Source organism: Arachis ipaensis, chromosome B3, assembly GCF_059453495.1.
Source record: "Arachis ipaensis isolate K30076 ecotype BB chromosome B3, ASM5945349v1, whole genome shotgun sequence".
NCBI lineage: Eukaryota > Viridiplantae > Streptophyta > Magnoliopsida > Fabales > Fabaceae > Arachis > Arachis ipaensis.
Genome location: NC_142438.1, coordinates 107,748,658 through 107,773,220, shown reverse-complemented (window position 1 = coordinate 107,773,220; position 24,563 = coordinate 107,748,658). Strand labels below are relative to the sequence as shown.

Here is a 24,563-nt window from a genome sequence, read left to right as displayed (position 1 = left end):
AGAATCCAACAGCATCTGCAGTCCTTTTTCAGTCTCTGAATCAGATTTTTGCTCAGGTCCCTCAATTTCAGCCAGAAAATACCTGAAATCACAGAAAAATACACAAACTCATAGTAAAGTCCAGAAATGTGATTTTTATTTAAAAACTAGTAAAAATATAATAAAAATTAACTAAAATATATTAAAAACATACTAAAAATAATGCCAAAAAGTGTATAAATTATCCGCTCATCAACTGTATGTGTGATATAGGAGCTTGCGTAAGCATCATGCCATTGTCCATTTTTGTGTGGTTGAATTTAGCTCCATTAAAGAAGTCGGCGGCAAAGTTTGCCTTAGCTGATAAAAGTGTGATCACGGTGATGGAAATAGCAGAAGATGTAGTTGTGGCAATCAAGGACTTGGTCTTTCCGGTTGACTTTTACATCCTTGAAATGCCTTCAATAGAAAATAGAAGCTCATCCTCCGTTCTACTTGGTAGACCCTTTCTCAAGACCTATAAATTCAAGTTAGATGCCTTCACCGGTACATATTCCTTTGAGGTTGGAGACAAGACTATCAAGTTCAATTTGGAAGAAGCCATGAAGCATCCTCCCAAAGAGCATTCCATTCTCCGATGTGATGTAATTGATGAAGTGGTAGTGAAAGTGCAAGAAGAAGACCACAACAAGTTGTGCTACCATGTTGTTGAAGAGACGGATGACCAAGAGGATGAACATGAGAAAGTTGTTGAGAATGAACTCCGTGAGCTTGATGAAAAGGAACCTCAGCTTGAGGCAAAAAGTGAACTGAAGCCTCTTCCATCTCATTTGAAGTATGCTTTCTTAAAGGACATCCAAAAGTTTTCGGTCATTATTGCTAGTGAGCTTTCTAGTGAAGAAGAGGAAAAGCTCCTAGATGTCCTAAGAAGGTACAAGAAGGCAATTGGTTGGAGCCTAGCTGATATTATGGGGATTGACCCTCGCAAATGCATGCATCGTATATTTCTCCAAGAGGGAGCTAGGCCGGTTAGGCAACCACAAAGGAGGCTCAACCCGACCATCCTTGATGTGGTAAAGAAGGAGGTCACTAGGCTACTTGATGCGGGTATCATATACCCAATTTCTGACAGTGAATGGGTAAGCCAGGTCCAGGTTGTTCCTAAGAAATCGGGCATTACTGCGGTCAAGAAGGATGATGGTGGATTGGTCACCAAGAGAGTACAAAATGCGTGGCGAGTGTGAATCGACTATAGAAAATTGAACGCCGCTACAGGGAAGGACCACTACCCTTTACCTCACCCCTCATCTGTGAGGGAGGTCCGCTCGTTTTTGGGACATGCAGGATTTTACAGGCGCTTTATCAAGGATTTCAGAAAAATTGCTTTGCCATTGTCGCGCCCACTCCAAAAAGATGTGGATTTTGAGTTTGACAGCGCATGTGTGAAAGCATTTGAAGAGCAAAGGAGAGTTCTTACCATGGCACCGATTGTGCGAGGCCCCAACTGGACGTTGCCATTCGAGATAATGTGCGATGCATCAAATCATGCTGTAGGTGCCGCGCTTGCACAACGCGATGGTAAACTCCCTTATGTCATTTCTTACTCTTCTAAAACACTGGATGCAGCACAATCCAACTATACCACTACAGAAAAGGAACTCCTAGCTATTGTTCATGCTTTAGATAAATTCAGATCTTATTTGCCAGGGTCCAAGATAGTGGTATACACGGATCATGCAGCTTTAAAGTACTTATTGACAAAGAATGAGTCAAAGCCTAGATTCATACGTTGGATCTTGCTTTTGCAAGAATTTGACATTGAGATTAGGGACCAGAGTAGCTCTCAAAACTTGGTTGTGGATCATTTAAGCCGCCTTGAGAATTTAAAATTTGACCCATTTCCAATCAATGACTCATTCCCATTGGATAGTTTGCATGCTGTGTCGGATAGCTTTCCTTGGTTTGCCCCAATGGCGAACTACTTGGTTGCAAAAATCTTCCCTCCCAACTTTTCTAAAACTCAAAGGGACAAGTTGAGGAGTGATTCCAAATACTACATTTGGGATGACCCTCACTTGTGAAAGAGGGGCGTGGACCAAGTAATTCGAAGATGTGTGCCAGAATCTGAAATTTAACCCATTCTTGAAGCTTGCCATTCGTCCGAATGTGGTGGCCACTTTAAACCACAAAGGACAGCTAAAAAGGTGTTGGATTGTGGATTCTGGTGGCCAACCTTATTCAAGGATGCTAACCGGTTCTTTGTATCTTGCCATCAGTGTCAGAAGTCGGGAAACACATCCCAAAGGGATGAGATGCCTTAGCAACCTATGTTGTTCTGTGAGATATTTGATGTATGGGGCTTTGACTTTATGGGACTGGTACACAAAATTGTGATCATTAACAATGGCACCAAAGACGTGGTGCTCTCAAACGTGAATCACACTTTGTCACAACATCGCACAACTAACCAGCAAGTGCACTGGGTCGTCCAAGTAATAAACCTTACGTGAGTAAGGGTCGATCCCACGGAGATTGTCGGCCTGAAGCAAGCTATGGTCACCTTGTAAATCTCATTCAGGCAGATTCAAATGGTTTTAGAGATTTAATAATTAAAAGATAAATAAAACGTAAAATAAAGATAGAGATACTTATGTAATTCATTGGTGAGAATTTCAGATAAGCGTATAGAGATGCTTTTGTTCCTCCTGAACCTCTGCTTTCCTGCTGTCTTCCTCCAATCCTTCATACTCCTTTCCATGGCAAGCTGTATGTTGGGCATCACCGTTGTCAATGGCTACATCCCGTCCTCTCTGTGAAAATGGTCCAATGCGCTGTCACTGCATGGCTAATCATCTGTCGGTTCTCGATCATACTGGAATAGGATTTACTATCCTTTTGCGTCTGTCACTACGCCCAACACTCGCGAGTTTGAAGCTCGTCATAGCCATCCCTTCCCAGATCCTACTCAGAATATCACAGACAAGATTTAGACTTTTTGGATCTCAGGAATGGCCATCCATGGGTTCTAACTTATACCACGAAGACTCTAATATCTCGGACTCGGTCCCCTGTATTAGATATCTAAGAGAAACTCATTCTGTCTCGTCTTCATGTAGAATGGAAGTGGTTGTCAGGCACGCGTTCATAGGTGAGAATGGTGATGAGCGTCACATATTCATCACATTCATCATGTTCTTGGGTGCGAATGAATATCTTAGAATAGGAATAAGCTTGAATTGAATAGAAAAATAATAGTACTTTGCATTAATACTCAAGGAACAGCAGAGCTCCACACCTTAATCTATGGTGTGTAGAAACTCTACCGTTGAAAATACATAAGAACAAGGTCTAGGCATGGCCGAATGGCCAGCCCCCAAAATGTGATCGAAGGATCAAAAGATAATCCAAATATTCCAAGATACAATAGTAAAAAGTCCTATTTATACTAAACTAGTTAATAGGGTTTACAGAAATGAGTAAATGATGCAGAAATCCACTTCTGGGACCCACTTGGTGTGTGCTTGGGCTGAGCATTGAGCTTTACACGTGTAGAGGCTTCTCTTGGAGTTGAACGCCAGTTTGTAACCTATTTCTGGCGTTTAACTCCACTTTGCAACCTGTTTCTGGCGTTTAACTCCAGAATGCAACATGGAACTAGCGTTGAACGCCAGTTTGCATCATCTAAACTCGGGAAACGTATGAACTATTATGTATTTCTGGAAAGCCCTGGATGTCTACGTTCCAACGCAATTGAGAGTACGCCATTTGGAGTTGTGTAGCTCCAGAAAATCGACTTTGAGTGCAGGGAGGTCAGAATCCAACAGCATCTGCAGTCCTTTCTCAACCTCTGAATCTGATTTTTGCTCAAGTCCCTCAATTTCAGCCAGAAAATATCTGAAATCACAGAAAAACACACAAACTCATAGTAAAGTCTAGAAATGTGATTTTTATTTAAAAACTAATAAAAATATACTAAAAACTAACTAAATTATACTAAAAACTATGTAAAAAGAATGCCAAAAAGCGTATAAATTATCCGCTCATTACAACACCAAACTTAAATTGTTGCTTGTCCCCAAGCAACTAAAAATCAAATAGGATAAAAAGAAGAGAATATACTATAAATTCCAAAATATCAATGAAATTTAGCTCCAATCAGATGAGCGGGACTAGTTTGCCTCTTGAATAGTTTTCGCATCTCACTTTATCCATTGAAGTTCAGAATGATTGGCATCTATAGGAACTTAGAATTTAGATAGTGTTATTGATTCTCCTAGTTCAGTATGTTGATTCTTGAACACAGTTACTTAATGAGTCTTGGCCATGGCCCTAAGCACTTTGTTTTCCAGTATTACCACCAGATACATAAATGCCACAGACACATAACTGGGTGAACCTTTTCAGATTATGACTTAGCTTTGCTAAAGTCCCCAATTAGAGGTGTCCAGGGTTCTTAAGCACACTCTGTGTTTGCTTTGGGCCTTGAATTTAACCGCTCAGTCTCAAGTTTTCACTTGACACCTTCACGCCACAAGCACATGGTTAGGGACAACTTGGTTTAGCCGCTTAGGCCAGGATTTTATTCCTTTAGGCCCTTCTATCCACTGATGCTCAAAGCCTTGGATCCTTTTTATTACCCTTGCCTTTTGGTTTTAAGGGCTATTGGCTTTTTGCTCTTGCCTTTTGGTTTAAAGAGCTTTTGGCTTTTTCTGCTTGCTTTTTCTTTTTTTTTTCTTTTTTTTGCCATTTTTCTTTTCTTGCAAGCTTTGTTCTTCACTGCTTTTTCTTACTTCAAGAATCAATTTTATGATTTTTCACATTATCAAATAACATTTCTCCTTTTTCATCATTCTTTCAAGAGCCAACATATTTAACATTCATAAACAACAAATTCAAAAGACATATGCACTGTTCAGGCATTCATTCAGGAAACAAAAAGTATTGTCACCACATCAAAAATGATTAAACTAGTTTCAAGGATGAATTCGAAACCATGTACTTCTTGTTCTTTTGTAATTAAAACATTTTTTATTTAAGAGAGGTGATGGATTCATAGGACACTCATAGCTTTAAGACATAGACACTTAAACACTAATGATCATCTAGTAAAGACACAAACATAGACAAACATGATAAGCATAAAAACCAAAAACAAAAAATAAATAGACAAGGAGATTAAGGAATGAGTCCACCTTAGTGAGGGTGGCGTCTTCCTCTTCTTGAAGAACCAATGGTGCTCTTGAGCTCCTCTATGTCTCTTCCTTGTCTTTGTTGCTCCTCCCTCATAGCTCTTTGATCTTCTCTAATCTCATGGAGGATGATGGAGTGCTCTTGGTGCTCCATCCTTAGTTGTCCCATGTTGGAACTTAATTCTCATAGGGAGGTGTTGATTTGCTCCCAATAGTTGTGTGGAGGAAAATGTATCCCTTGAGGTATCTCAGGGATTTCTTGGTGAGGGAATTCCTCATGCTCTTGTTGAGGTCCATGAGTGGGCTCTCTTGTTGTGCAGTCAAATGCTCTACCACTGTGCTATGGACCCTTGAGATGAATCTCTCCTTCTCCCATGACTCGGAGGTGGAAGCTTTTGTCTTTCCTTTCCTCTTTCTAGAGGTTTCTCCGGCCTTAGGTGCCATAAATGGTTATGGAAAAACAAAAAGCAATGCTTTTACCACACCAAACTTAAAATGTTTGCTCGTCCCCGAGCAAAAGAAGAAATAAAGAAGGAGAAGAAGAAGAAAAATGGAGGAGATGGAGGGAGAAGGTGTATTCGGCCAAGGGGAAGAAGAAAGGCTTGTGTTGTGTGAAAATGAAGAAGGAATGAGGGTTTATATAGGAGTGGGGAAGGTTTAGGGTTCGGCCATTAGGGTTGGGTTTGGGAGGTAAAAGAGTTTGAATTTTGGAGGTAGGTGGGGTTTATGGGGAAGAGTGGATGGATGTGAGTGGTGAAGAGATGATGGGGAAGAGTGAGTGAGGTGATTGGTGAAGGGTATTTGGGGAAGAGAGTTATAAAAAGGTGTGAAGAGGAGAGAAGAAGTGGTGGGGATCCTGTGGGGTCCACAGATCCTGTAGGAATTCTGTGGGGTTGATAAACCACTATTTTATGGTTTATCTTATGCTTAATTGAGTGATTTTTATCAACTCTTTACCCATTTATTCATACTAATCGCATGCTTTATGTTTTCCTTCCTGATTTTGTGCTATGATTGAAAACATGCTTCTTTGGCCTTTATATTGCTAATATTAATCCTCTCTTATCACCATTAGATGCCTTGATATGTGTGTTAAGTGTTTTTAGAGATTAGGGGTCCACAGATCCAGTGGGGCCAAGGACTTAACATCCCTGCTCCAATTAGGCGTGTAAAATGCCCTTGCTGTGCAATCCTGGCGTTTAACGCCAGACTGCTGTTGGTTTCTGGCGTTAAACGCCCAAATGTAGCCTGTTTCTGGCGTTTAATGCCAGGTAGATGCTTGTTTCTGGCATTAAACACCAGCTTGGTGCTTGTTTCTAGCGTTAAACGCCAGACAAATGCTTGTTTCTGGCGTTTAAATGCCAAAATGCTCCTCCTCCAGGGTGTGCTATTTTTAATGCTATTTTTTTCATTTTGTTTTTTATTTTTCAGTAGTTTTTGTGACTCCACATGATCATCCACCTAATAAAACACGAAAATAACAATAAAAATAAAATTGATATAATTAAATAACATTAGGTTGCCTCCTAACAAGTGCTTCTTTAATGTCAATAGCTTGACAGTGAGCTCTCATGGAGCCTCACAGATGTTCAAAGCATTATTGGAACCTCCCAACACCAAACTTAGAGTTTGAATGTGGGGGTTCAACACCAAACTTAGAGTTTGGTTGTGGCCTCCTAACACCAAACTTCAAGTTTGACTGTGTGGGGGTTTTGGTTGACTCTGTAGTGAAAGAAGCTTTTCATGCTTCCTCTCCATGGTTATAGAAGGAGAACCTTTAGTTTTAAACACAAGGTTGTCCTCATTTAGTTGAAGGACCAATTCTCCTCTGTCCACATCAATCACAGCTCTTGCTGTGGCTAGGAAGGGTCTTCAAAGGATGATGGATTCATCCTCATCCTTCCCAGTGTCTAGGATTATGAAATCAGGAGGGATGTAAAGGCCTTCAACCTGTACTAACACATCCTCTACTAGTCCATAAGCCTGTTTTCTTGAGTTGTCTGCCATTTCTAACGAGATTTTGGCTGCTTGCACCTCAAAGATCCCAAGTTTCTCCATTACAGAGAGTGGCATTAAGTTTATTCCTGACCCCAGGTCACACAGAGCCTTCTCAAAGGTCATGGTGCCTATGTTACAGGGAATTAGAAATTTACCAGGATCCTGGCTCTTTTGAGGTAATTTCTGCCTATCCAATGCATTCAGTTTATTGGTGAGCAAGGGAGGTTCAACTTCCCAAGTCTCATTACCAAATAATTTGGCATTCAGCTTCATGATTGCACCAAGGTACTTAGCAACTTGCTCTTCAGTGACGTCTTCATTCTCTTCAGAAGAAGAATACTCATCAGAGCTCATGAAGGACAGAAGGAGGTTCAATGGAATCTCTATGGTCTCTAGATGAGCCTCAGAGTCCTTTGGTTCTTCAAAGGGAAACTCCTTATTGGTTACTGAACGTCCCAGGAGATCTTCCTCACTAGGATTCACGTCCTCATCCTCCCTTGTAGGTTCGGCCATGATGGTCAAATCAATGGCCTTGCACTCTCTCTTTGGATTTTCTTCTATATTGCTTGGGAGAGTACTAGGAGGAGTTTCAGTGACCCTTTTACTCAGCTGGCCCACTTGTGTCTCCAAATTTCTAATGGAAGACCTTGTTTCATTCATGAAACTTAAAGTGGCCTTAGATAGATCAGAGACTATATTTGCTAAGCTAGATGGATTTTGCTTAGAATTCTCTGTCTGTTGCTGAGTGGATGATGGAAAAGGCTTGCTATTGCTAAACCTGTTTCTTCCACCATTATTAAAGCCTTGTTGAGGCTTTTGTTGATCCTTCCATGAGAAATTTGGATGATTTCTCTATGAGGGATTATAGGTGTTTCCATAGGGTTCACCCATGTAATTCACCTCTGCTATTGCAGGGTTCTCAGGATCATAAGCTTCTTCTTCAGAAGATGCCTCTATAGTACTGTTGGATGATTCCTTCAATCCATTCAGACTCTGAGAGTTCATATTGACTTGCTGAGTCAATATTTTGTTCTGAGCCAATATGGCATTCAGAGTATCAATTTCAAGAACTTCCTTCCTCTGAGGCGTCCCATTACTCACAGGAATCCTTTCAGAAGTGTACATGAACTGGTTATTTGCAACCATGTCAATGAGTTCCTGATCTTCTGCAGGTGTTTTCTTTAGGTGAATGGATCCACCTGCAGAATGGTCCAATGACATCTTTGATAATTCAGACAGACCATCATAGAATATATCCAGGATGGTCCATTCTGAAAGCATGTCAGAAGGACACTTTTTGGTCAGTTCCTTGTATCTCTCCCAAGCTTCATAAAGGAATTCACCTTCCTTCTATTTGAAGGTTTGAACATCCACTCTAAGCTTGCTAAGCTTTTGAGGAGGAAAGAACTTGGCTAAGAAAGCCGTGATGAGCTTATCCCAAGAGTTCAGGCTATCTTTAGATTGAGAGTCCAACCATATTCTAGCTCTGTCTCTTACAGTAAACGGGAAAAGCATAAACTTGTAGACCTCGGAGTCAACCCCATTGGTCTTAACAGTATCACAGATCTGTAAGAACTCAGTTAAGAAATGAAAAGCATCTTCTGATGGAAGTCCATGAAACTTGCAGTTCTGTTGCATCAGAGAAACTAATTGAGGCTTTAGCTCAAAATTATTTGCTCCAATGGCAGGGATTGAGATGCTTCTTCCATGTAAATTAGAATTTGGTGCAGTAAAGTCACCAAGCATCTTCCTTGCATTGTTATTATTTTCGGCCATGTCTCATTCTTTTTCGAAAATTTCTGTCAGATTTTCTCCAGAGAGTTGTGCTTTAGCTTCCCTTAGCTTCCTCTTTAGAGTCCTTTCAGGTTCAGGATCAGCTTCAACAAGAATGTTCTTATCCTTGTTCCTGCTCATATGAAAAAGAAGAAAACAGAAAGAAAATATGGAATCCTCTATGTCACAGTATAGAGATTCCTTATGTAAGTATAAGAAGGGAAGAATAGAGGAAGGAAAAGATAAGAATCCAAACATAGAGGGGAAGAGTGGGTTCGAGTTTTGAGATGAAGAGAAGTGTTAGTAAATAAATAAAATAATTAGAAAGAGATGAGGGGGAGAGAATTTTGAAAATTAAATAAATTAAAATAAAAGTATTTTTGTTTTTAATTTAAAATTAAAGTTAAAATTCGAAAAAGAAAAGAAATAAAATTAAAATTAAAATTAAAATAATTAGTTAATTAAAAAGGAATCTTGAAAAAGAGGAAGGTGATTTTCGAAAATTAGAGAGAGAAAATTAGTTAGGTAGTTTTGAAAAAGATATGATTGAAATAGTAAACTTTTAAAATCAAACAAAAAGTCAAGTAGTTAATTGAAAAAGAATTGAAAATCAATTTTTGAAAAGATAAGAAGTTAGAAAAGATTTTGAGATTGATTTTGAAAAAGATGTGATTGAAACTTATTTTGAAAAAGATTTGAAAAAGAAATTTAAAAAGATTTGATTTTGAAAATTAAAGTTGATTACTTGACTAACAAGAAACAAAAAGATATGATTTTAAAATTTAAAGATTGAACCTTTCTTAATAGGCAAGTAACAAACTTAAAAATTTTTTTGAATCAATCACATTAATTCTTAGCATTAATTTTGAAAATATAAAATAGAAATAAGAAAAAGATTTTGAAAATAAATTTTGAAAATTTCTAATTTATGAAAGAAAAAAAATGAAAAAGATTTTATTTTTGAAAAAGATTTGAAAAAGATAGAATTTTTAAATTGAAAATTTGATTTGACTCATAAGAAACAACTAGATTTTAAAAATTTTGAAAAAGTCAACTCAAATTTTCGAATTTTATGAGAAGAAAAAGGAAATATATTTTTTTATTTTTGAATTTTTAAGAAGAGAGAGAAAAACAACAAGAAGACTCAAAACATGAAAATTATGAATCAAAACACATGATGTATGCAAGAACACTTTGAATGTCAAGATGAATATCAAGAACTTATTTTTGAAAATTTAAGAAAAGAACAACATGCAAGACACCAAACTTAAAAATTTTTAATGTTGAGACTCTAACAAATTGAAAATGCATATGAAAAACAAGAAAAGACACAAAACAAGAAAAATTTAAAGATCAAACAAAGAAATTCATCAAGAACAACTTGAAGATCATGAAGAACAAATGCATGAGTTTTCAAAAATTTTAAGAAAAATTAAAAAGATGCAATTGACACCAAACCTAAAATTTGACACAAGACTCAAACAAGAAACACAATATTTTTGGTTTTTATGATTTTATTATTTTTTTTTTTGGTATTTTTCAAAAATTATTTTGGGAAAAACGAAAAGGAAGAAAATTTTTTTTTTTGTATTTTTTGAAAATAAGAAATAAAAAGCTTAAAATTAAAATAAAATTACCCAATCTGAGCAACAAGATGAACCGTCAGTTGTCCAAACTCGAACAATTCCTGGCAACGGCGCCAAAAACTTGGTACACGAAATTGCGATCATTAACAATGGCACCAAAGACGTGGTGTTCTCAAACGTGAATCACAATTAGTCACAACTTCGCACAACTAACCAGCAAGTGCACTGGGTTGTCCAAGTAATAAACCTTACGTGAGTAAGGGTCGATGTCGGCCTGAAGCAAGCTATGGGGACCATGTAAATCTCAGTCAGGCGGATTCGAATGGTTTTAGATATTTGATAATTAAAAGATAAATAAAATGTAAAATAAAGATAGAGATAATTATGTAATTCATTGGTGAAAATTTTAGATAAGCGTATAGAGATGCTTTTGTTCCTCCTGAACCTCTGCTTTCCTGCTGTCTTCATCCAATCCTTCATACTCCTTTCCATGGCAAGCTGTATGTTGGGCATCACCGTTGTCAATGGCTACATCCCGTCCTCTCTGTGAAAATGGTCCAATGCGCTGTCACTGCATGGCTAATCATCTATCGGTTCTCGATCATACTGGAATAGGATTTACTATCCTTTTGCTTCTGTCACTACGCCCAGCACTCGCGAGTTTGAAGCTCGTCACAGCCATCCCTTCCCAGATCCTACTTGGAATACCACAGACAGGGTTTAGACTTTTCGGATCTCAGGAATGGCCATCCATGGGTTCTAACTTATACCACGAAGACTCTAATATCTCGGACTCGGTCTCCTGTATTAGATATCTAAGAGATACTCATTCTGTCTCGTCTTCATGTAGAACGGAAGTGGTTGTCAGGCACGCGTTCATAGGTAAGAATGGTGATGAGCGTCACATATTCATCACATTCATCATGTTCTTGGAATATCTTAGAATAGGAATAAGCTTGAATTGAATAGAAAAACAATAGTACTTTACATTAATACTCAAGGAACAGCAGAGCTCCACACCTTAATCTATGGTGTGTAGAAACTCTACCGTTGAAAATACATAAGAACAAGGTCTAGGCATGGCCAAATGGCCAGCCCCCAAAATGTGATCAAAGGATCAAAAGATAATCCAAAGATTCCAAGATACAATAGTAAAAGGTCCTATTTATACTAAACTAGTTACTAGGGTTTACAGAAATGAGTAAATGATGCAGAAATCCACTTCTGGGGCCCACTTGGTGTGTGCTTGGGCTGAGCATTGAGCTTTACACGTGTAGAGGCTTCTCTTGGAGTTGAACGCCAATTTGTAACCTGTTTCTGGCGTTTAACTCCACTTTGCAACCTATTTCTGGCGTTTAACTCCAGAATGCAACATGGAACTGGCGTTGAATGCCAGTTTGCATCGTCTAAACTCGGGCAAAGTATGAACTATTAATATTGCTGGAAAGCCCTGGATGTTTAGTTTCCAACACAATTGAGAGCATGCCATTTGGAATTCTGTAGCTCTAGAAAATCCACTTTGAGTGCAGGGCGGTCAGAATCCAACAGCATCTGCAGTCCTTCCTCAACCTCTGAATCTGATTTTTGCTCAAGTCCCTCAATTTCAGCCAGAAAACACCTGAAATCATAGAAAAATACACAAACTCATAGTAAAGTCCATAAATGTTATTTTTATTTAAAAACTAATAAAATATACTAAAAACTAACTAAATTATACTAAAAACTATGTAAAAACAATGCCAAAAAGCATATAAATTATCCGCTCATCAGGGACCGTTTCCCAACTCAAGTGGGTATCTATATATTCTATTGGCGGTTGACTACGTGTCAAAGTGGGTAGAAGCAATACCTACCCGCCTTGACGACGCCAATACCGTTGTTTCTTTTATTAGAAATCACATTGTATGCCGTTGTGGGTCGCCACGAGCAATCGTGAGCAACCAAGGATCCCACTTTTGCAACAGGAAAGTAGAGACACTGCTTAAACACTATGGAGTATTGCATAAGGTTGCCACTGCTTATCATCCGTAAACCAATGGACAAGCGGAAGTGTCCAACCGGGAGATCAAGAGAATCTTGGAGAAAGTGGTCAATCCACAAAGTAAGGATTGGAGCTTCCGGCTAGGAGATGCACTGTGGGCGTATAGGACGGCCTACAAGACTCTGTTCGGGATGAGCCTATTGGGCGGTAAAGCAGTGCAACATGGATCCAACCAAGGCGGGAGTGGCCAGGAAATTACAGCTAGAGGAGCTCGAGTGTTTGAGGAACGAAGCGTATGAGAATGCCCGGATTTACAAGGAAAAGACTAAGGCATTTCATGACCATCACATCCGGAAGAAGGATTTCCAAGAAGGTGATGAGGTTCTCTACAACTCGAGGCTTAGATTCATGCCTGGCAAGCTCCGTTCTAAATGGGAAGGACCCTTCAAGGTGAAGGAGATAAAGCCCTATGGAGTGGTGGAGTTGTTTGATCCCAAAAGTGAAGCAACCTTCAAGGTGAATGGACATAGAGTGAAGAAGTATCATGGCTACAAGCTCCCAAAAGAGCTAGAGGTGTTCCTATTGACGGATGCACCTAAAGGAGGAGAAGCTTAAGCAACTGAGCGTCCAACTTAAGGACATTAAAGAAAAGTGCTTGGTGGGAGGCACCCCACCATGGTAAGATCTTCCTTATGTATACCATCTAGTTTTTAGCTTTAAATTCTTGTGAATTTTGTGATTTCTTGATATTGTTGATTGCATAGGATTGCTAGCCTTATTGTTCTTGTTGGATAGATAGGATGTTCATATAGTTTTCATCATTTTCGTATGGATGAATTATTGAAGTTAGAGAAAATGCTTTTTCTTGAATGGTGCATGAATTTATAAGTGTTTTCTTGTCTACTAGCTTAACCACCTACCAAGAATGTGTTAGAATAGTTCTCTATATGTTGAAAAAAATGGAAAAAGGGCACCAACGCGCCAGCACACCATGCGCGTGCTCCGGTGGTGGATTTCATACTCCTGGGCCAAAAACCCGAGAGTCATGCCCACTTTGTGCCCATCTCACGCCAGGCACCCACGCGTCCGCGTGCTTGCGCCTGCGTGACCTTTGTAATTTAACCATCGGTGCGCTTGCGCGCCGATGGTGCTACCCAAACTCCCTGGTACAAAAACCAGAGAGTTATGCCACACTTGCGCCTCACCTGTGCCCATACCGACGCGTCGACGCACTGCGCGCGTCCGCGCCGGTCGCCAATCCGCTCAGGCATGCGTCAGCTTACTGTGTGCGTCCGCGCGCCTGCATGAATGCTAACTCTGGTACATATTACCCGAGACTTGGGCCAACTTTGTGCCAATCCTGTGCTAAGGGCACAGCTACACTCGCGCGTCAGCGTCATTGACGCATGCTTGTCCCTTGTTCGACCCTCACCGATGCGCCAGCGCACTGTGCGCGCGCACCAGTCGCGTAACTCAATTTTAAAGCTGCGCGCCTTGCTTCTATCCCACTTTCTTTCTTATTTCTTTCTTCTTATTCCTACTCCATCACCTCTCTTTCTTTTCTTCTTCTTCTCCAACCCACCATCACTGTCTCCGGTTACTTACCGGCGACCACCACCGCTTCCGGTGGCTCTACACTTCTTCTCTTCTTCTCATTCTCACAAGAAGAGAACCTCACTTTCTTCTTTTCTCCTTCTCAAGGTTCTACTTCTTCCATATCTTTTCTTTCACTTTCTTTGCTTAATCTCTTCTTCTAGTTATATTTTTCTTGTTTTTTTACTTATTTTCTATTTTAGTTACATAATTACATTACTTGCTTTTTATTTGTTTACCTTTCCCTTTTCTTGTTCTTCCATGAATGTTGAATTTGAGTTTTAATTTGCTTTGATAGATCTTCTTGTTGTCTCTCATTGTCTTTGTCATGTAAGTGATGTTATGTGATGATTGTTCCTTCATTTTGGAATTCAAATTAGTTGAGTATCTCATAATTGCTCATTGCTTGATAATTGCACACCAAGTGTTCGAGGAAATGCACGAATGCCATTTTGGTTTATTTTAATCATGTATCTTCACTTTGGTCCTTCCTCCTTATTCACTTGCTCTCTTCTAAATGCATTGAGTCCACTTTGCTTATTACTTGCTCTTTGTTATGGATGCTTGAGATTACTCTTCTCATGCGGTTTTGCATGCTTCATTCCCTCTTGCATCCCATGCCAAGTATTATGACCCATGTTCTATGATTACTTTGTTGCATTGTTTCTTATGGGCAATATCTTTTGCTTGCATGTTTTTGTTGAGATGATTCTTTGGGTTTAATGCTTTCCTTTTTCCCTTCCTTTTTTAGGATGGCCACCAAGAAAGGCAAGGAGAAAGCTTCAAGGAAACCGGCCGCAAAGAGGGCACTTCAAAGGTCAAACTCTAAGGCGCACTCTTCATTAGGAGCTAAACCACTATCTAAGAAAGCTAAGGCACCCGCTCCTATTGATGAAAATGAGAAGAGCAAACCGGTAAAGGATTCTTCAAAGTTCCCCAACCACATTTGTGAACTTATGTTCCCCGCCATGCTTGAGAGGAATTACCATGCCGAGCATCTACTCGCTCTGCCGGACAAGGTTGCTCCTTGTATTTTACCCCACATTGAACGGCGAGGATGGGAGTTCCTTCTGAGAAAACCACGAGAGGTCAACCTCTCCTGGGTGGTAGAGTTCTACACTAACTACCATCTTCCTTCTCTTCAATCGGTATATGATGAGCGGATAATTTATACGCTTTTTGGCATTGTTTTTAGTATGTTTTTAGTATGTTTTAGTTAGTTTTTATTTAAAAATCACATTTTTGATGGCCCAAACCGGCATTCCAAGTCAGCTTAAGAATTCTGGCGTCAAAACGCCAGAACTGGCACAAAAGCTAGAGTTAAATGCCCAAACTGGCACAAAAGCTGGCGTTTAACTCCAAGAAAAGTTTCTACATGTGAAAGCTTCAATGCTCAGCCCAAGAACACACCAAGTGGGCCCGAAAGAAAATTTCTGCATCAATTACTTATTTCTGTAAACCCTAGGCTACTAGTTCTCTATAAATAGGACCTTTTACTATTGTATTTTCATCTTGGTTCTTCAGGTTCCCTCTCTGGGGCCGAAGCCAATGACCACCATTATCACTTTTGTATTTTCAACGGTGGAGTTTCTACACACCATAGATTAAGGTGTGGAGTTCTGCTGTTCTTCATGAATTAATGCAAAGTACTACTGTTTTTCTATTCAATTCACGCCTACTTCTTCTCTAAGATATTCATTCGCACACAAGAACATGATGAATGTGATGATTATGTGACACTCATCACCATTCTCACCTATGAACGTATGCCTGACAACCACTTCCGTTCTACATGCAAACAAGCTTGAATGTGTATCTCTTGGGTTTCTAATCTAAGATTAGAACCTTCGTGGTATAAGCTAGAATTATTGGCGGCCATTCCTGAGATCCAGAACGTCTAAACCTTGTTTGTAGTATTCTGAGTAGGATCTGGGAAGGGATGACTGTGACGAGCTTCAAACTCGCGAGTGTTGGGCGTGTGACAGACGCAAAAGGATCAATGGATCCTATTCCAACATGATCGAGAACCGACAGATGATTAGCCGTGCGGTGACAGCGTGCGTAGAACATTTTCACCGAGAGGACGGGAAGTAGCCATTGACAATGGTGATGCCCAACATAAAGCTTGCCATGGAAGGGAGTATGAATGATTGGAAGAAGGCAATGGGAACGCAGAGGTTTAGAAGGGACAAAGCATCTTCATACGCTTATCTTAAATTCTCACCAATGAATTACATAAGTATCTCTATCTTTATTTTATGTTTTATTCATCTTTTAATTATCAATCCTCCATAACCATTTGAATCCGCCTGACTGAGATTTACAAGATGACCATAGCTTGCTTCAAGCCGACAGTCTCCGTGGGATCGACCCTTACTCGCGTAAGGTTTATTACTTGAATGACCCAGTGCACTTGCTGGTTAGTTGTGCGGAATTGTGACAAAAGTGTGATTCACGTTTGAGAGCTCCAAGTCTTTGGCGCCATTGTTGATCACAATTTCGTGCACCAAGTTTTTGGCGCCGTTGCCGGGGATTGTTCGAGTTTAAACAACTGACGGTTCATCTTGTTGCTTAGATTAGGTAATTTTACCTTTTATTTTCGAAAATTTTTTTAATACAAATTTTTTTTTCTATTTTGTGCTTCAGAGTTTTTAAGAATGAATTCTAGAGTTTCATGATGATCTGTTGAAGTCTGGCTAGCTGTGAAGCCATGTCTAATCTTATTGGACCGAGGTTTCAACTTATCATCACAAGAGCTTGTTGATTTCTATCAATTTTGCTGTTCTTAGCAATGATCTGCTAAAGCTTGGCTGGCCATTGGCCATGTCTAGTGTTTTGGACCGGAGCTTTCATTGAAAGCTTGGCTGGCTAGTAAGCCATGTCTAATTCCTGGACCGGAGTCTTAGACTAGCATTGCAATGATTCCTGGAACTCTTATTAAAAATTTTGAATCCCTTTCTTCTCCACTCAATTTTCGAAAAATCACAAAAAAAAAAATTTATAAAACCATAAAAATCAAAAATATTTTATGTTTCTTGTTTGAGTCTAGTATTAATTTTTAAGTTTGGTGTCAATTGCATGTCTTTATTCTTCTTGCATTTTTTGAATATATGCATTATGTTCTTCATTGATCTTCAAGTTGTTCTTGATGATTTCAGTGCTCTGATCTTTAATTTCTCTTATTCTGTGTCTTTTGTTGTTTCTTACATGCATTTTCAAATTGTTATAGTCCTTAGAATACAAACCTCTAAGTTTGGAGTCTTGCATGCATTGTTTATTTGATCTTAGTTGCATTTCTATTGTTTCTCATCATTAAAAATTCAAAAAAAAATTTTCAAAATTGTGTCTTTTCAAGTCAATAACACAGAGAATTGAAGATTCAGAACATTCAGCAGAGGAATTACATAGAAAAAGCTGGGCATTCAAAACGCCCAGTGAAGAAGGAAAACTGGCGTTTAAACGCCAGCCAGGGTACCTGGCTGGGCGTTTAACGCCCAAAAAGGTAGCATTTTGGGCGTTAAACGCCAGAATGGATGCCATTCTGGGCGTTTAACGCCAGGATGACACTAGAGGGAAGATTTTGTTTTTAATTCAAATCTTTTTCAAATTTTCATAATTTTTCAAAATCAAATCTTTTTCAAATCATATCCTTTCAATCATATCTTTTCAAAATCAATTTCTTTTCAATTTTTTATTTATTACTATTTTCGAAAAATCCTTGCTACAATTAATAATTTAATTCAAAATATTCTAGTTGTTACTTGCCTATTAAAAAAGGATCAAAAGTTTTAATTCTAGAATCATATCATCTAATTTCTTGTTAGTCAAGTAATCAACTTTAATTTTAAAACTTTCTCTTTTTAATTTGATTTTCAATCATATCTTCTCAATCATATCTTTTCAATCACATCTTTTTCAAAATTAAGTTTCAATCATATCTTTTTTATTTCTAATTTCAAAATCTTTTTCAAAAATTACTTAATTTCTTTCCCAATCTTAATTTTCTAAAAACCTTTACCAAATTTTCAAAAATTTTTTTAATTATTTCAAAATCTTTTACTTTAATTTCGAAAATTCTTCCCCTCTTCTCACATCCTTCTATTTAAGGACCAACACTCCTCCACTATCAACAATTTGAACTCCATCCCTCTTGATAAGTTTGAATTATTCTCTTTCTACCTCCTCCTTCTATTTTTCTTTTCCTCTGACACCTTAAGGAATCTCTATACTATGACATAGAGGATTCCATACTTTCTTCTTCTCTCTTTTATATGAGCATAAGTAAGGACAAAGACATTCTGGTTGAGGCTGATCCTGAACCTGAAAGGACCTTGAAGAGAAAGCTGAGAGAAGCTAAAGCACAACTCTCTGTAGAGGACCTAACAGAGCTTTTCAAACAAGAAGAAGCCATGGCAGCCGAAAACACCAACAATGCAAGGAAGGTTCTTGGTGACTTTACTGCACCTACTTCTGAATTCTATGGGAGAAGCATCTCTATCCCTGACATTGGAGCAAACAATTTTGAGCATAAGCCTCAATTAGTTTCTCTAATGCAACAGAATTGCAAGTTTCATGGACTTCCATTGGAAGATCCTCATCAGTTCTTAGCTGAATTCTTGCAAATCTGTGACACTGTCAAGACTAATGGGGTTGATCCCGAGGTCTACAAGCTTATGCTTTTTCCCTTTGCTGTAAGAGACAGAGCTAGAACATGGTTAGATTCACAACCTAAAGAAAGCCTGAACTCTTGGGAAAAGCTAGTTAATGCCTTCTTGGCAAAGTTCTTTCCACCTCAAAAATTGAGCAAGCTTAGAGTGGAAGTCCAAACCTTTAGACAGAAGGAAGGTGAATCCCTCTATGAAGCATGGGAAAGATACAAGCAATTGATCAGAAGGTGTCCTTCTGACATGCTTTCAGAATGGAGCATCATAGGTATCTTCTATGATGATCTGTCTGAACTGTCCAAAATGTCATTAGACAGCTCTGCTGGAGGATCTCTTCATCTGAAGAAGACGCCTGCAGAAGCTCAGGAACTCATTGAAATGGTTGCAAATAACCAATTCATGTACACCTCTGAAAGAAATCCTGTGAATAATGGGACAAATCAGAAGAAAGGAGTTCTTGAGATTGATACTCTGAATGCCATACTGGCTCAGAATAAAATATTGACTCAACAAGTCAATATGATTTTTCAGAGTCTGTCTGGAATGCAAGCAGCAACAGGCAGTACCAAAGAAGCTTCATTTGAAGAAGAAGCTTATGATCTTGAGAACCCAGCAATGGAAGAGGTGAATTACATGGGAGATTCCTATGGAAACACTTACAATCCTTCATGGAGAAATCATCCAAATCTCTCATGGAAGGACCAACAGAGGCCTCAACAAGGCTTCAATAATAATAATGGTAGAAGAAATAGGTTTAGCAATAGCAAGCCTTTTCCATCATCTTCTCAGCAACAGACAGAGAATTCTAAGCAGAGCCACTCTGACTTAGCAACTGAGTCTCTGATCTAATTAAAACCACTCAAAGTTTCATGACTGAAACAAGGTCCTCCATTAGAAATTTGGAGCCACAAGTAGGTCAGCTGAGTAAGAAAGTTACTGAACTCCCTCCTAGTACTCTTCCAAGCAATACAGAAGAGAATCCAAAAGGAGAGTGCAAGGCCATCAACATGGCCCACACGGCCGAACTTGGAGAGGAGGAAGAGGCAGTGATCTCCACTGAGGAAGACCTCATTGGACGTCCATTGGCCTCCAAGGAGTTCCCTCATGAGGAACCATGGGAGTCTGAGGCTCACACTGAGACCATAGAGATTCCATTGAATTTATTTCTGCCATTCATGAGCTATGATGAGTATTCTTCCTCTGAAGAGGATGAAGATGTTACTGAAGAGCAAGTTGCTAAGTACCTTGGAGCAATCATGAAACTAAATGCCAAGTTATTTGGTAATGAGACTTGGGAGGATGAACCCCCCTTGCTCACCAAAGAACTGGATGACTTGACTAGGCAGAGATTACCTCAAAAGAGACAAGATCCTGGAAAGTTCTCAATACCTTGTACCATAGGCACCATGACCTTTGAGAAGGCTCTGTGTGATCTAGGGTCAAGTATAAACCTCATGCCTCTCTCTATAATGGAAAAGCTAGGGATCATTGAGGTACAAGCTGCAAAAATCTCACTAGAGATGGCAGACAATTCAAGGAAACAAGCTTATGGACTTGTAGAGGATGTCTTGGTAAAGGTTGAAGACAACTACATCCCTGCTGATTTCATAATCCCTGATACTGGGAAGTGTATAGATGAATCCATCATCCTTGGTAGACCCTTCCTAGCCACAGCAAAAGCTGTGATTGATGTAGACAGAGGAGAATTAGTCCTTCAAGTGAATGAGGACTCCCTTGTGTTTAAGGTTCAAGGATCTCCCTCTATAACGATGGAGAGGAAGCATGAAAAGGTTCTCTCAATACAGAGTCAAACAAAATCCCCACATTCAAACTCTAAGTTTGGTGTTGAGAAGCCATCATCATGCTCTGAGTTTGGTGTTGAGAGGCCATCATCATGCTCTCTGAGTATCTGTGAGGCTCCATGAGAGCCCACTATCAAGCTACTGACATTAAAGAAGCGCTTGTTGGGAGGCAACCCAATTTATTCTGCATTGTTATTTTATGTTTTCTGTAGGTTGATGATCATGTGAAGTCACAAAAATAATTGAAAAAGCAAAAACAGAAGGAAAAACAGTATTAAAAATAGAACACCCTGGAGGAGAAACTTACTGGCATTTAAACGCCAGTAAGGGTAGCAGAATGGGCGTTAAACGCCCAGTCTGGCACCATTCTGGGCGTTTAACGCCAGAAATGGGCACCAGACTAGCGTTTAACGCCAGGAATGGGCAAGAAGCTGGTGTTAAATGCCAGAAATGGGCACCAGCCTGGCATTTAATGCCAGAATTGGCAGAAAGGGGGCATTTTTGCACGCCACTTGGTGCAGGGATGAGATATTATTGACACCTCAGGATCTGTGGACCCCACAGGATCCCCACCTATCCCACCTCTCTCTCTCTTCTTCACCCATTCACCAATCACCTCAATACCTCTTCCCCAAAAATCCCTCACCTATAAAATCCCACCATTCTCTTCACCACTCACATCCATCCTTCATAAAACCCCACCTACCTCACCATTCAAATTCAAACCACTTTCCTAACCAAACCCACCCATAATGGCCGAAACATACCCCCCTCTCCACTCCTATATAAACCCATCTTCACTCCTTCATTTTCACACAACATACACACTACCTCTCCCCCTTGGCCGAAATACTAAGCCCCCTCCATCTCCTCTATTTCTTCTTCTTCTACTCTCTTCTTTATTCTTTTGCTCGAGGACGAGCAAACCTTCTAAGTTTGGTGTGGTAAAAGTGTTGCTTTTTGTTTTTCCATAACTATTTATGGCACCTAAGGCCGGAGAAACCTCTAGAAAGAGGAAAGGGAAGGCAAAAGCTTCCACCTCTGAGTCACTTGAGATGGAGAGATTCATCTCAAGGGTGCACCAAGACCACTTCTATGAAGTTGTGGCCAAGAAGAAGGTGATCCCCGAGGTCCCTTTCAAACTCAAAAAGGGTGAATATCCAGAGATCCGACATGAGATTCGAAAAAGAGGTTGGGAAGTTCTCACCAACCCCATTCAACAAGTCAGAATCTTAATGGTTCAAGAGTTCTATGCCAATGCATGGATCACCAAGAACCATGATCAAAGTGTGAACCCAGACCCAAAGAATTGGCTTACAATGGTTCGGGGGAAATGCTTAGATTTTAGTCCGGAGAATGTAAAGTTGGCATTCAATTTGCCCATGATGCAAGGAGATGCACACCCCTACACTAGAAGGGTAAACTTTGATCAAAGGTTGGACCAAGTTCTCATAGACATTTGTGAAGAGGGATGATGAGACGCAGAAGTTGGTGAATTAAAAATTATTAAAATAGTTACGTTGCAAGTATAGTTCTTAACTCACCAAAAATCTACCTATCAATTTAGAAATATGTCACAGAGAGTTTAATTTAAAAATTACTGGGAGTTTAAGTCCCAGGTCGTCTCCCAACGAGTTGCAGAAAAGTGTGCTATTTTATTAATCAGATGTTCCAAGAAGTTGAGTTAAGTAGGTGGAAAATTAAATTGAGAAAATTCAAATAATATGAATAAAAGCCTTGACTGGGAGTTGATTAGTTGGAATCTCTATCATTGATGGGATGATTTCAAGATTAATTTATAATTGATGGTTGTTCTGTTTAGTTATCATTTACTAGGTAAAGGAAAGTCAAACAAGTTGGAATGCTAGATCTGTTCACGAGTTGCAACCCACTTAGTTCAAAGGGATTGGTGTTAGTGATTAGATAACAATCCAACAGTTAACCCAATTACAATTTTTCTTTCAATCCTTCCAACTCAAGAGTTCCTTTCAATCAACTCCCTATCAAGTGAGGGAACTACTCACTCATTGTAAATAATAAATCCATAACACATGAAAGGGAATTAAAAGAAGACATGATTATTGGAATGGAAAATAAATCAAATTGGAAGAAATAAATTAAAATCATGAAAGTATTCAAATGATAAAATTGAACAAAGCAAAGAACATGGAAGAATAAAACAAAGTTAAGAGAACGAACTAGAATGACGAAGTCTTGATGAGGAAATAACTCTTCTCAATGTTCCAATGCTAAGACCAATTGAAAATTAAAATTCTTAAACCTAGAGAAAGAAACCTAAGGGAGTAAAACTAGATCTAAAACTCAAAACTGTCGAGAATGAATGTTCTCTTTTGTTTCTGCATATTCTCTGGCTCTAGTCTACTGTTCCGGGCCAAAAACTGGGTCGAAATAAGGTCCAAAATTGCCCCCAGCGAATCCTGCAGATTATGCAGATCGCACATGTCATGCGATCGCGTCGTCCATGCGGACGCGTCATTCGTGCTTTTCCTTGCCACGCGTTCGCGTCGTCCACGCTACCGCGTCGCTTGAGCTTTTCTAATCCGCGCGGCCGCGTGAGCCATGCGGCCGCGTCACTGCGATTTGCTCTCCTTCGCGCGGTCACGTGAGCCATGCGACCGCGTCACTTCTCGCTAGTTATCTTCTCAAATTCTTGTGTTCCTTCCATTTTTGCTAGCTTCCTTTCCAATCTCCAACTCATTCATGCCCTATAGAGTCTGAAACACTCAACACACAGATCACGGCATCAAATGGAATAAAGGAGAAATAAAAATACATAATTAAAGTCTCTAGGAAGCAGTTTTGAAACATGTTATAAATTCAGGAAGGAATTATAATTTCATGATAATTTAATGAATAAGTGGGTAAGGATCATGATAAAACCACACAATTAAACACAATATAAACCATAAAATAGTGGTTTATCAACCTCCCTACACTTAAACATTAGCATGTCCTCATGCTTAATTGAAGGAGATAAGGAAATAAGTATGAACATGTAGAAACTCATGAAATGCAATGCAAGCCTATATATATATAAATAAATACAAATATATGATTCTTGCCTACTTGATCAAAAGTAAATAAGCTCTTCAAAACAATTACAAATCAAATTCCACTAATTCTATCATTAGACAATAAAACAGATAAAAGTGCAAGGAGATAGCTCATGAAAGCAAGGAACATGAAAATTCGAGCATTGAACCCTCACTGATAATGTATGTACGCTCTAATCTCTAGTGTATAGGGTAAACACTCTATCCTTCTCTAATCATGCTTTCTAACTTTTGTTCTTCTCCTAACCAATCAACAACAGTTAATATACCAATGCAAACATCATGAGGTCTTTTCAAGGTTGTAATGGGGCTAAGGTACATGTAGGGGTATACATATGGTTAAGTGAGATAATAAATTGAATCTTTAATTAACCCAAGCTTCAACCCAACCTATATATTTTTAATGTAATTTTAAAGTTCATACCTAGCTACCCAGAATTCCCTTTTTCTATTCATACTCATGTATCAACTTTATATTTGATTTTTATCATATGTGCATTGATCTTTGAATTCTGAATTTAACATTGGGGTAATTTTGTCCCCTTATTTATTTAAAAATTTTTTTTTTGACATTAAAATAAATATCGCTTATCAATGCACATAGATTTTTAATTCTTATAGTTTCACATGAGTAGGTATCCAAATTCCCATTAAATTCTCATGACACATTCCCTTAACAACTTTTGTTCCCACAATTTCCCATACTTAACTAGCACACACAATTCTATCTTAAGCTAAACAAAGATTCAATTTGGGATATACAATTGTTTTTCAGCTTAAGGTTAGTAATGTGGTAAAATATAGAACAAATGAGATTTAAAGGCTCAAAGTGGTTAACAAAGGTAATTGAAAAGGGTAGGCTTAATTTGGATGAGTGAGTTTAAACAAATAATGGCCTCAATCATGTGCAAGCATGCAAATATA

At 38.9% G+C, this 24,563-nt stretch overlaps 1 protein-coding gene and 2 non-coding genes across 3 annotated transcripts in view; 1 reads left to right on the top strand and 2 right to left on the bottom strand.

Moving 5' to 3' along the window:
• The window catches only part of LOC148571967 (uncharacterized), a 94,816-nt gene that overhangs the window by 45,469 nt on the left and 24,784 nt on the right, over positions 1-24,563 (bottom strand). The window lies entirely within an intron of this gene.
• LOC148571971 (small nucleolar RNA R71) lies at positions 8,442-8,549 on the top strand. The gene has a single exon (XR_015880448.1). It is a non-coding gene; the product is annotated as a small nucleolar RNA R71 (small nucleolar RNA).
• LOC148571970 (small nucleolar RNA R71) lies at positions 18,905-19,012 on the bottom strand. Its single transcript, XR_015880496.1, has one exon. It is a non-coding gene; the product is annotated as a small nucleolar RNA R71 (small nucleolar RNA).